Below are 14,902 nucleotides of genomic sequence, written 5' to 3'. Positions count from 1 at the left end.
ACACATATATTTTGGTCACGCAGAAACTCTTGGTTAGAGAGAAAAACTGCGGTGGGGATGGCACCCACAACTTCACTACTGCAATAATAAAGAATGCTCAGTTAGAGCTACATTTAGCTATTTCTGATAGCTTACCCTGTTAGGAGTAACAAGATCTGTTAGATCTACCTTGCTAAAGGATTTTACAACATTTATTATGAATGTTGCACCTGGTTAGAGGCTTTACAATTTATATACTTGGTTAGAGTCTTTTACCCTGTTAAAGATTTCTCTTTCAATCTTCACAATATTACAATAAAATTATTACAAATATCTGCAACTTTACATCTGAAATGTTATAGAAGATTCTATGTGCTCAGAATAAGATTACCTTGCTTATAGCATACCTCGGTAACCCATATAGTAACTCAGTAAACACTTCTGTTTACTCTGTTCTTCGACTGTTCTCTGAAAACCTTCTCGGTGACCTATGTGTCTCTGTAACAGTCTTCCTTTATTCATACATGCACACACCTTGCTCTTAACTCATGTTGTATAAATAGATCTCTTAAAACGATGATCCAATTCATTGCTTCGATCTTACAAACAAGATTTATCAAATGAATAACTATACAAAATATTTCATTGGTTAGATTGTCCTTGTCATCATACACAATCTTCTGGTGCAATTTCCGATGTAATAACGGTTAGATGTGCCTCGATCTTGTAACAGGTTTTCATATACATGTCCAGGTTCAATGTATCTGGTAACACGTTTCACTCGGTGTGTCATTTTTACTGCTCGGTAGTCTCAAAAAGATATTCGGTAGACAACTCGGTGTATATTGTGTTCTGTAACTGCTTTCTTCTGTAATCGACTAGATTGTGCATACCGACTTCTCTATGTATATAGCGACTGCATGATTCGGTAGTGCTAACTGACTAGAATGTATAGTATGACTTTGAATATAAAACTAATGGCAACTTGATAAGTAGTAACAAGATCAACAAAATTTAGCTAATCAATTTTGGTAAAGAGAAGTTTGCCTAATTGATAAATTACCTTGGAAACCCTATATAAGAGAATTCTCGCTATTCATTTCCACCTAGAACTATAAGACTAATAATTGCTAGCACAATTCATCATCAAGAATCCTCAAGAATTCAAGGCAATATTTCATCCCACCATATCCTTCAAGCATCATGGAGCAACAAATCTACATAAATCTTCATACAAGCATGTGTGTTTGGTTAGGTCATTCATGTTCATGTTATGTCAAGTCATGTTAATTCATTGGCATATGTGATCACATCTAAAGAGAATTTCATCATCATCAATTATCAATTGCAATAGATTTGAGGTATATCATTCAACATTTACTTCAATATTTCAATTACAATTCAAGGGTTAATTCCAAACCCAAAGTTTGACTTAAGGTAAACCCCCATCAATAACACCACTTTCCTTCTTTTTGTGTGCAAGTGATAGATCCAAGAGCCACGAATGAATATTCTGACAAAGGAGATGGTGACAATCAGTTTTGACTTTTGTAGAGAAAAAAAATAGAGGACTATGTAGCTAATTGCCACACGGTCCCAAAAAAAACTGACCATCTTCTAGGAACAGATTTTGAGCGAGATCCTGATTCTAAAATATTCTTGTATGCCTGCATCTAACATTAGAGATCAATTCACTAACTTTCATATAGTCTCGCACTTTAAGGTCAAACTTGTTGTTACAGGTGCTTCGTTATTTCTTCTACTCAGATTTAGCTTTGTGTCTGCATTCTATGTCTATAACTTGTTGTTCCTACTATTTTATGTCAACTCTATGTCATTCACCCTAGATATAACATTCAAATTAATTTCAGCTAAACAAAGGAAAAATAACTTTTATCTCATATAGACTGATTAGACTAACCTCCAAGAAGAGAGGGCAAGCTTATACACAGTAAATTTAAGTCTTTTATCTCATAATTTGATTATTTTATTGGATAGAGAATATCTTCACAATCTTTGTATTGAACCAATTTATTTCCCAACAAACCATTCTATCTATCAGGGGTATACCTACACAAATGGACATAGTCCCTTGTGGGAGTTGTGTCAGCCATAGGGGTGTCAACATTTCCTTTTTCCCCTTATGTATGGTGCCCCTTAAAAAAATATTGGCCCCCTTAAATTTTGCATTACTCTCCTTTAGCTTTTAATCCTTTCCATTTACAACAAGTTTTGCAAGGCATTAATTTTCCTACCAAAGATTGAAAGAACATTTTGATTTTATTTGATTTATTTCTCGATAGATCAACAAAAGTTAGCTAATCAATTTTGGTAAAGAGAGAAGTTGGATTGGTAAGCTACATCATTTCATTTCAAAAGTAGCCATGTCACCATTTGATTATGATTGTTGTTGTAATTCTATGGTGCCCAAATCTAAAGATCTAAACCACCTCTTTTTAACTATTTTCATATATCAGAAATAACCAAATTTTATTTCATCTCATTTTAAAAACAATTTCAATTTGCTAGGGTTATGTAATAATTTTATGCAAAATATTTTGTTCATCATATTTTAGTTCTTTGTATTCTTTGTCATAATCTTATATCTTATTGTGATATATATATATATATATATATATATATATATATATATATATATATATATATATATATATATATATATATATATATATATATATATATATATATATATATAAACAAACAATTGTTTGTATGTATAGGGCTTCGATAATAGAGAAGAGAGAAAAGTCATGTCAAATTATTTTGCATGTTATTAGTTCCTATCATGGAACTATAGTAGAGAGCTTCGACTCTAACCCATGATTAAAACTTTTATTCCTTACAAATTAGAAAAATGTTTAAACTATTGCTAATTTAGATTGTGAATATTTGAGTGTGAAACATGCTCATAGATTAACGTAGATGGTTATCGGTCTCTATTGACAGGTGTAGATTGTTGAGAGATTTCATCCTTTCACAAGGCAAGATAATGTGGGGTTTTTGAGCTCAAATTTAAATGTTTCCTACTATTTTACTAAGTTGGATGTAGATTTCAAGGCTTGAGAAAGCTCAAATATTTTGTGGTAGGAACCACATGGTAGAGGCAGATGCAGATGTAGAAGAGAAAGCATAATGTCAAGTAACTTATGAGAAGCATTTCCCCACCCTAATCTTATTTCTATTCAATCATAGCATTGGAAGTAAAACCATTTGTGATTTGGCAATTTTTACTTTCATTTTGGTTGATCACTTTAGGACCTCCTAAGCCTCCATTATTTATGGTGAATGAATCTAAAGATTTGAACCTCCTCATTTTAACTATTTTAATATATCATAAATGATCAATTTTGTTTCATCCCCATCTTAAAAATTTGTTTGGTTTGCTAAGATTACGTAATATTTTTTATGCAAACTATGTTGTTCATCACATATCATGCATGCTAAATCTATAGTATTTCTACTTGATTTTCTATCTACGGTGTTAATATAAAGTACAATTGTCACTAGAAAATCAACCTTGAGATGCTTGATGATATTGAAGTGTTGCTTACAATTTTTTTGTGCTTTACCTGTTATCAGCCAAAAGTTTTTGAGACATTTTGTCACATAGTTTGTGAGTTATAACCAATAGATGAAGATTTGTCAATGCATTTTGTCAAACGATTCGTGGGTTTTGGTACTATTCTCCATATTTTGCACGCATGTCTACTGTGACATTTCCAACCCCAATATCTAATAAAAATACTCCATTGTGTTTTGATGAATGTTTGTGGGACTAATAAAACTGAAACAGCCATTTCTAAATAGAACCATAATTTCTCACTTCGTAGGTTTCCATCCATGCGGGGATAGCTCAGTTGGGAGAGCGTCAGACTGAAGATCTGAAGGTCGCGTGTTCGATCCACGCTCACCGCATTCAATACGCTTGCCCTTGGTTTCAGCCTTTGTATACCCAAAAGTAAGCTCTTAAAAATAGAATGGTATGTTTTTACTCTTCACCGATGAGCGTTACAACATTATGAGATTAAAAACAGTAAATTGCAGGTGATGAATAATGATCACACAAGATTATGGTAATAGTGCGTTCTGTATGCACTAAGTAGTTTACGGGAAGAAATATGCTTACCTATCTTATGGGTGTATTTTTTCTTGCATTGTAAAGTTTGAGGTTTTTTTTGTGCATTATTATGTTTTTTTTTGGGTGCATTATTATGTTAGATGCTTTTATAGGAACCATTTTCATCTATCATTGTTTCTTCCTTTCATGTGGAACCAAAGTCTTAAGTCTTATCACATTGAGGGAGATTTATTTTTAAGATAAATGACATATACAAATGGATAAATCTTGATATGTGTACGTTTAAGATGGATGATGTATTTGTAGATAGAGATTTGTTAGCTATAAAATTTAGATCTAAACATGTTTCAATAAAACATGAATAATAAGACATATGGGATATAAAAGTAAAGGGTCTCATTAGATTGTTTTCTAGGTTGAAGTGAATAGAGGTTTGGGGGAGAAATATGTTTATCTATCTCTTCTGGTCAATTTAAATTTATGTGCTATTTTAAATATGGGCATGGCATTCAGTATAAATAAGTCAATGGTTTTAATAATATTGGAGATCTTTATAAAGTGTGAGTCATATTATAGATTATAAAGTATGGTTCAAATTTATCGCAAACCTTATAAAATACACTTACTCTTATAAAAGTTATATTTGGAGAAATCATCAATATCAATCAGTTTTTTTGTGTAATGCATGAAATGTAACATATATAAAATGTGACTCACACCACACTATCAACCACATAGAAGATTTTTAGAAGCTTTCAAATTTTCTCATAAAACTTTACATTACAATGTATGAAGTTTTCAACCACTCCTTCACCCTCCCCATATGTTATAGTGTATATTACCAATCTTTTATTGGTAGGGGACTCATTGGTAAGAAACCAATAACCAGTCTAACTTAGTTATATTCAAGAGGAGTTATAACAATGTTAGCTTAGTTATAAAAGATTGCATTATGTTTCTCATTAAAGTGGCTAACTTGTTTCAAAGTAACTTATCTCTCTCTCACCCTTGACACTTTAATGTTATTGTCATCTTTTGTCATTCATATTTGTGTTTTTGCCTCACTTATATTTCATTAAGTGTTTCTGCCTAATGTGTACTATCCCCAACCCCAAATAAAAGGTATATACATTATGTATCATGTCAAGTGATATCAAGGTATCCATATTGTGTCTTAATTTCTATGCCCATTTGTTCAAGGTCAAACTATATGAAGTTAGGACTTTATATTTGTGATACTTTTGTACACCATCTTTTCTAGCAATCCAAGATGGTGGATATATATTTAAAGATATTGAATATGGATATACTAAAAAAAGATAGAAGATGTATTACACAAATAAGGAGAAGATTTAAAATAGTAATATGCATGTAATAGAGCAAGCATCATTGATCACTTTTTATAACTTCTTGAGTACATGCAACATCCTCTACAATGTTCTACCTCCTCCAAACCCTTCAATGATTCCACATAAGACTGTTGCAAGGTGTTCACCCTTGGTCTCTGTGCAACACAAGCGATGGGCTTGCGACATGGCTTAACCACCTCCTGTGAATTCTATGTGTCCAGTGGTTGTAGCGGGCATTGATAGGTTGACCTTTTGGTGCAATGGCAACCATACCCAACAAATGGTATCAGAGTTGGGTCGTGGGTTCAAACCTCGCTTGAGATGGGGGGGAATTATTGCAAGGTGTGTGCCCTTGGTCTCTATGCAACACAAGCGATGGGTTTGCAACATGGCTTAACCGAATCCCGTGGATTCTATGTGTTTGGTGGTTGTAGTGGGCATTGACAAGTCGACCTTTTGGTGCAACGACAATCGTACCCAACAAAGACAAGGTATAAGTCAATCTAAATTTCGTACATTCCTAATTTAGATTTTTAAAAAAGATGCAAACTATCTAGATAACTTGCTTAATAGATCCTCTACTCATACTTCATGGTAAATTAATAATCTAACAGAGAAAAGATTACCTTCACCCTTCATAAAGATTCAGTATCAATCAAATAATTATGATAAAAATACTATGACTCTTACAAGAATGAAATTGTGTTGCAATCTTTGGGCATATGAAATGGTTTCATTGAATTTTTTAAAGACGCCTACAACATAGTCAAGAATTATAAGGATCAACACATCAAGTTTGCACAATGACCCCAAATAGAAGGCCAATTTGTGAAAGAATACAAAAGTGCCTTCTACACACTTACTTCCAAGGTGCGAATTGAAGAGAATTTGAAAAATCTCATTCTAAAATATAGGATAATCAAATATGTATTTCCTAAAGATCTCCACTCTTAGAAAAGTATTCATATTCACCTAAAAATTTGAAGCCAAGGTTGAGTAGAAGATCAAGAGCAATTCTTAGGAAAAAGATTAGACTAATAATACCAAGGGTCAAACTCAATAGTACGCAAGGAAAATATGAACTTCCTAGAAATTTAAGAACACGCCACATGATAAATTGGCAAGTGGTTCCCATTACATAACACTGACAATTTCTTAATTGAAAAATGTTGAGGTATAAATACCCTACTATCGAAGTTAGATTCCATCAGGTACTACCACTAAAAAATTGAAAATGTTAAATAGAGCATTCATACATAGCCTAGTGGCATGGTTGGTACCACACGCTAGTGTAAATAGTTTCTTTATCTACATAGTTAGGATATCACATTTACTAGTATAGACCTATTCACACACAATCTTAAGTTTACTTAGGTATTTTAGTCTTTTCTCTCACTTCATCTAGTTGAGACATGTGTACTCCATTTTGGAAACACCTATTGTATCTTGGCTTGCCATTTGCATGGGCACATGTCACTTTACTCACAAGTATCATACCTTTGTATGGGTAGTCAATAGTTGTTCCCTACCTTCTCACCCTCACACTCTTGCCTATATATGCAAGGCACTTTGGATATTGTATTCAACTCTTTGATATTATTCATTTGGCTTATTATGTGCTAATAGTTTGTGGTTTGGTCTTTTCTTTCTAATTTTGGCAAAATTTCAACATGGTATTAGAGTCATGCTAGCAAAACCCTTCCTAGTCCCACACCTAACCTAGTCGAGAATTCCTCGTAGAGATATTTTGCAGCTGATTGTTAGCTCAATAAATTTGTGAGTTAATTTATACAAATATTGACCCAATTGCATGCATATACTGATGGCTATTTTTTTTTTTGCCATAAAAATTAAACTAGAAGCATGCTATCTATAAACCATACACCTCTTCCATGCATGCATTCATATTGCATACCAAAGTGAAGGTTAAGTGAACATGTTTATAGACATTTATATTTACTCATGCATGATTTTTTAAATCTTTGTGCATGGGTGTTATCATTGTAGGAAGTATTTTATGTTTGCAAATTTTATTGCAAGCAAAATATGAGGGTGTCTTGCATCAAAATTCTAGCACATATTTTGTTTTGCCTACAAAGCAGCGTATTGCCTCAATTTATTTGCTATGTAGCAAAAGGGCCAATTTATTCATAGTGTTGTGGTAACGAAGTCAGCTGCAATTACACCAAGTTGCTTGATCTGAATCATTTTCATCGTACTCTTGGCTCTAGTGACTTCTCTATAGCCATTCTCAACCTCATATTACATGATCTTTGTGAAAAATATTGCTTGCACAACATCCTAAGTCGACTTTTATATTGGTGGCACGTGGCTCATCATTAGATCCTCAAACAACTGGAGTTGCATTTGATTAAAAAGGTGTTTGGTTGTTGTTGCATGAAAGATAAGATAGCGTGTGGAAAATAAAGAGGCATAATAGTACCAGGATTTGTACAAATCCTCCATGCAACCAGTTTAGTTTCATTCACCTTGAGAAAGCAACTTGCATCAAAACTTTCTTGTTTGGCTCACCATAGGCGTTAAAGACTTGGTCTACCAAGCCCCACGTGGCTCATTGGGATCTCAACGCAACCAACACTACGTTAATTTGCAGAAATAACTGGCCTCTTCCCCATAAGTGACTCAACATATGACGACATTTTATGGTTTGATTATTGTATTTGTTTTTAATGTCACAACTTGGAGAATTATTAGGGCTAGTAACAAATATAACATTTTAAAAGGTAATAATTGATATTAAATTCACAATTATTACCTAAAAACCACTATTTAATTATGGAAGTTAGTTTATTTAATGCATATAAAGGGGGCAAATTTTCATTTTGTCATAATTGTCATCCATGGAGGTGAAATTTGACAAATGTATAATCACTGGAAATCATTTTCCATGGTGATTCCAATGAGCGGTTGAACATATTGGTTTGATCTCATCTTAGGAATTTTTTATTTTATTTTAGTGCAAATATAATTAAAAAATAGGTCATTTTACAACAAATTGATTGTCACATAACTTTTAAACAAGAGCTCGAAATGAAGCTTTGTTTATAAAAAAAGTTTTTTTTTTTACATTATCTACACAATAGGATAGAACCCCAAATGAGCTTGAAATGACATAGAAGGAACACTAAACGATGGGCCCAAAAGAGGAGTGTGAAATTATAAGGGGTTAAAATTTACAACACTAAAATGACAACATGGAAAACAACCTATGAACTAGTTTATGGAACAAAGGTAGTATAGTCAGTCGAATTTGAGTACAAGACACTCTATACAACAGTATAATTGGAGATGGAACTCAGTCAAGCACAACAAGATAATCTACACCGGTTAAATGCATTGGATTAAATGAGGATCGGGTTGGTTTAACATACTAAAATCATACAAATAAAGAAGCAAATGACATGACCAATTTATCAAGACAAAAGAATTCAAGGAAGGTGATTGGGTATTGTTATTTGGGACCACATATAAGTACTAAAAAGGGAAACTTCAAACATGGTGGTTATGTCCCTACGATATTCAACGATTATTTCCAATTGGAGTTGTTCAACTCAAATCACAATTGACCCATTCCATTTGTCCATGATGGTGAATGGGCATCAACTTAAGTTATAGAAAAAGCCCCATAATAAACATGATATTTTACTTCACGTTCAATAAGAATTCATCTCACCACCCATCTCATCCAGTCCATCTAATGACACCACCCTTTACCATATGCATCACCCTCAATCCATACACCTACTATAGATTATCCAACTAGTTCACCTACAACCATTCCATCACAATAAAAAGTTTTTCTTTTCTCTCGCATTCACACATTGCACAAATATCACCAACATTCATTTTTTAGGGGTACTAAGGAGCACACGACATCACAAACACTTAAGACTTGTAGCATCTATTTTCAGTCAAGATTTGATTTTGTACACACATAGCAATTGTTGCATTTAGTTTAGTTGTTAGTTTAGTCAATAACAAGTAGCATAAGAAGGCATGACCCAACATGTAGTCGTTTCAACTTTTTGTTGCATAATACAAGACATTTTTTCAATACTGTGCACGTAGTTGGTTTTGATGTCCTTTCCATTTTTGGGCCATGTGGCATTACTACACACTCAGTGAAGAACTTCAATGCATGCACTCCAGTCACATCAATCCATCAACTACCAGTAAACCTTAACATATCTAACTCTTAGTGCACTTCATGTGTGTCGCATAATAATTTCAGTCTAAATAGGTATTCTTTGCATATAATCATTTCTTTAACATTTGATATTATTTTCACTATGAACTCCACATGCATATTATTCATTATTTGCTCATATATCATGTCACCCACTTCCAAAATATTTATCCTACAATCCTTTCTCTTTAGTATATGTGTTGAATGTTTAGATGCCATATGCATTTGCAAGCTCAGTTAATGAAAAAATTACATTAAAAATCAGAATAAAATGGTGACTTGGATAATTTTGAAATGAAATAACGCAACTTCTCTCTTTACCAAAATTTATTGGCTAACTTCTGTTGCTCTATCCATAAAATAAAATAAAATAATTTCTTCCAATATTTGGTACGAATTTTTGGTGCCTTGCAAAACTTATTGTAAATGGAAAGGATTGGAAGCTAATGGTAGAGAGTAATGCAAAATTTAAGGGGGCCAATATTTTTTTATGGGATATCATACATAAGGGGATAAAGGAAATACTGGCACCCCCTATGTTTGACACAACTCCCACAAGGGACCATGTCCATTTGTGTAGGCATATCTCCTAATAGAAAAAATGGTTGACCACACTTATTTGCAATAAAAATTATAAGAAAATAATTTTATATTGTTTTTGTAATTAAACTCATATTTCAATTTTATATCCACTTCGTAGAGTATTAATAGCCATAGAGCTATTTGAGTGTGTGTGTGTGTGTGTGTGTGTGTGTGTGTGTGTGTGTGTGTGTGTGTGTGTGTGTGTGTGTGTGTGTGTGTGTATACACATCTAAATACCAATACCGTAAAGTTGAATTTGAATATATGAATGTATTTTATTCTTGTATAACTATTTAAGTTAATTTTTAACAAAAAATTCTACATGGATTATCTCGGTTTGAAAGTGTATGTGCATTTTCTTTAATTAAACATTGCCTACAATTGAACTAAAATTTATGAATCTAAAAATATAATAATTTTAAATTTATTAAATTTAGAGGAACATGCATGATGATAATGACATATTCATACAAATTGACTTTTAACTAACAAGTATAGAATTGTCCTCTAAAAAGGTAAATGGATTTATGTTTAAGCTTAATTTCTTTCTAAGAGGAGGTGCGATAATCTCTTAAACATTCATACATTCTTCCAAATATGCCCCAAGTGAAATGAAGGGTTCCAAGATCTAAGTTGACTATGAGAACAACTCTAATGGATAAATAGTGCTTTCCACCCTACCAATATGGTTTCATTGAGCCATACTATGAACCAAGTGTACACATATAATCATAATTTTAAGTGAATAGTTACAAACATCAACAAGTAATTTACACCAAGAAGCACAAAGTGAGTTCAAAACTCCTACTCACAAGATGAGAGCACTCATGATCACAAATATTCAAGAATGCACAAAAGAGAACAAGTGCACAAAATCACATTCTAACACATTCAAGAATTCACAACTATAATATATATTATTTTAATTCTCACAAAGTTATAAGAGAGATAAAATAAGCACAAAAAAATTAAAAGATAAATCTTCCATTGCAAGGTAGCTCTAATGTTGAGGAAGATTTTCTTTCCTTGCTTGACGTATTTTCTTTGCTTTTTAACAATTAGATTTTCTTCACTAAGAAGCATTCCGGATTCTTCCAAATACATACAAGCCAAAAACACTAGATAACTCTTTTCTCACACTATTACCCTCTTTATTTTGTAAGGTTAAGAATGAACCTAAATTGATCCCCAAAGGCTAAAGAGGATGGTTTATATGTGATTTCATGTCACCCATCCTCATCCAATGGGATGAAGACATATGGAATCCCTGTTGCACATAAAACAACCTCTTACACAAAAACAAATCCAAGGCATGCCTTCCCATGTGCACCCCCATAAGAAAAATATGGTGGAGCAATATGTACTCAAAACTCCAATTTCAAAAATATCCTTAAGAGAAGGAGGTTGAATTGATAAATTGCACACCTAACCTCTTACATTTATCTTAATGGCATGTTCTTCTCAAGAGGTTGGATGACAACTAAAATCACATAAAACTAAAAATATAAATCAAAAAATACCTACAACATAGGCACTTGCCTATATGGACTATTTTCATCCAAAACTACCAAAAAATTATGCATTTTTACCCCTTTTAAAATTCACGTGCAAACCTAAGTTCCCTAAATAAACAAAACTTTATACTTTAAACATATTGTCACAAATGAATATGCTTAATTTAAAATACAAAAAGTATAACACTCAAGTCCCCCTTACCGTATGAGGTGAAGAGGGAAGGGTAACTAGGGTCCTTAATTGATCTCTTGTCCTCTAATTGTTCATCTTATAAATATACCCACACACTCAATGTGTATATCAATTACATTCAAATTATACATAGTTCAATAATCGTATTAAAATTTACACTATTCTCCTTAATAATTAAGATTAATCACATGCCTTGTAATTATGACTCGTTACAAATATCAATATCAAAATTAAATCTCAAGAAGATTAAATTCACAATATTTACTCATATACAATAAATAATAATCTATAGCATTTTTGTAAATCATTATTCACATTAAATGACCATAATTTCAATGTTTAAATCAAAACATATCAACAATCCATCTACCATTTGAATTGGTGTCCCCACAACATTTATAATCTATTAAAATCAAACACAAGTCTATCTATCATTTAAATACTTATTCTAAAGCTAGTAATGGTTTTAGCTTAATATTCACTTTCACTTAAACAATTACATGTGAGCAATTTGTGACTATCAATATCCAATCCAATCTTAATATAACTAAATTTACTTACCAAGAGACAACTATGAATTAAGCAAGCTTAAAGAATGCAATGGTAATGCAAAGATATATGAGAATTAAATGTAATTGTGCTATATAATTAATTTTCAAAATTAATTAGAACACAATAAGACAATCTCTTTCTCAAGCATGATAACCACATAGACATAACTCATAATGTTAGAAGGTCATAATCATAACATAAATCTCTACGTTATGCATTGAATACATATTGATTCCTAAAGTAAGTATTATATTTATTTATCCAAATTTAATATAACAATTATAGATGAAAATATTAAATAATTATTTTAGAACTTAAATAACCATATAAGATAATCTAATATTAGAAGATGATCAAAGTAAAATCCATCAACCTAAAAGAAAAGATTACATGCAATGATAGAACTAAAATGGCTATCACAATTAAAAAGTATGGGGAGTGCAACTAGAGTCGCGAGATGGTTGTGCCTCACACTTACCCTCATGTGTTATCTAGGAGGAAATTGGAATGAGGCTACAATGGTACATTCCATAGCTTTGAACTAAGAAACTTGTTTTTTTGTGGTTTCAATTTCCTTCTCGTGCTCTTAAATTCCTCCATTGCATATGCTAAATATCCCTACCAATACCAAGGGTTTGAGTACTCAATCTATAAAAAAATACTTTTTTATGCCCTCATATTACCCATAAGAGGTTCACAAGTTGTGTGATAACCTTGTAGAAAAACTATATTTCTCAAATATTAGAAGAAAAGCAAACCGATATGTACATGATCTCAATGATGAACCACTCTATTAAAATTATGGGAATACCACATATCAAACAATCTATTCTCAAGAAAATCGAACCAATTGATTCATCTATAGTCTATACATATCACACCAATCCATATGTTAGAACATTTATCATGACACATCTTATCAATTATATTGTGAACACAATTTAAATATCATATATTGCTTACATGGATCATCACTCTAATCCCCATCGATCTGATATAATCAAGTTACTTCCAATGGCATCTCTCCTCCATCTACCTCCATGGCCTCATCACCACCAACTATTTATGATGGCTCATCTATCATTCCTACACCCCTGCCTTGCTAATATCTAATGAACATAATGATATGCACATCTATGATCCATGCGTCAACCCTCACTACAAATATAATTAGTTGGTCTACTAGTTATCATGAAAAAATACTAGAACGGTAAATGGTGGTCTCTCTATGTCCACAAACTTGAATGATGATTGTTGGTACCTCTTATATATCTAAAGATCTAGGAAAACGCCCTACAAGCTCTTGAATTATTTGATGACATACTCATATTAAAAACACTTGAAATATATGACCATCCTCGCATAACGTCATTGAGAAGCCAATCATCAACTAATGGTGATACTTTAACTATCATTTAATATCTTTATATTGATGTTGTGTAATATATGTTAATCTAAAAAATTCATCTCCAACCAACCAATCTCATCCTCTAACGCTACTTACTCATTTGCCCATTAGTACGTACATATACACTTAGGAGACATGCATCTTAATGTGATTGTTGTTGAAACAGCCCAAACAAAAATATCCATTTAACTATGTCGATCATCAACATACATCTACACCATGAATGCTTTATGATAAAATGTTGAATTCACTAAATTTTGGTGAATCTGAATTTCTATTCATATGTTAGATATCCTAAGAATGTAATTGTTTTAGTTTTGGTGTTGTGGACCTCCCTCTTGAGTAGAGGAAAACCTCCAAAAATAGGCGCATGCCGGTTTAAGTGGCCAAAACACGGTATTCTTTAGTAAAAGGCGAAAGAATAGTTCGCTCTGTTTTGACCACGCAGCTCCGTAAGATTTAATTGCAACACACTGGATTTTATATAGCATCTCCGTTCACCTTGCTAAATTTACTCCACGAAACAAATGTGGGACAAATAAATAGCTCACAAACTGAAACAACCATTTGTGAATGCAAGATCTAATCCTTACTGTCCCAACTTCCATCCATGCGGGGATAGCTCAGTTGGGAGAGCGTCAGACTGAAGATCTGAAGGTCGCGTGTTCGATCCACGCTCACCGCATTCAAACTTGTTTGCTTCCAATTTTATTGGTTTCTTTGCATCATTTTTTTCTTTTCTGTACATCATTTGTTTTTGTTTTTTTTCTGTAAGGGAATTATTTTTGGATAATTTTCATGATAGTGAATTTTGACAATGAATTTTATAAACAATTTTTTTTTTGATTCTCAATTTAACACAAATTTGATATAAAAGTTCTCTTAGTCCTTATATGTTAAGATTCTATAATGTATATGTCAATGTTTTATCTATGTTTTCAGATGAATATTTTAAATTTATATATATATATTAGTTTTTCCCATTTTTATATAGTCGTCCCTTTTATCGTCCCCAAATT

General features: G+C 32.3%; 3 non-coding genes across 3 annotated transcripts; 2 read left to right on the top strand and 1 right to left on the bottom strand.

Annotated features, from left to right (window-relative positions):
* The first annotated feature begins 3,842 nt into the window (after positions 1–3,842).
* Positions 3,843–3,915, top strand: TRNAF-GAA (transfer RNA phenylalanine (anticodon GAA)). Its single transcript has one exon. It is a non-coding gene; the product is annotated as a tRNA-Phe (tRNA).
* Positions 3,916–14,214: 10,299 nt separating this feature from the next.
* Positions 14,215–14,334, bottom strand: LOC131053983 (U5 spliceosomal RNA). The gene has a single exon (XR_009107853.2). It is a non-coding gene; the product is annotated as a U5 spliceosomal RNA (small nuclear RNA).
* Positions 14,335–14,495: 161 nt separating this feature from the next.
* TRNAF-GAA (transfer RNA phenylalanine (anticodon GAA)) lies at positions 14,496–14,568 on the top strand. Its single transcript has one exon. It is a non-coding gene; the product is annotated as a tRNA-Phe (tRNA).
* The last annotated feature ends 334 nt before the right edge of the window (positions 14,569–14,902 follow it).

Source organism: Cryptomeria japonica, chromosome 3 (genome assembly GCF_030272615.1).
Source record: "Cryptomeria japonica chromosome 3, Sugi_1.0, whole genome shotgun sequence".
In the NCBI taxonomy this organism is placed as follows: Eukaryota; Viridiplantae; Streptophyta; class Pinopsida; order Cupressales; family Cupressaceae; genus Cryptomeria; species Cryptomeria japonica.
This window is presented reverse-complemented; position numbering and strand designations above follow the sequence as displayed.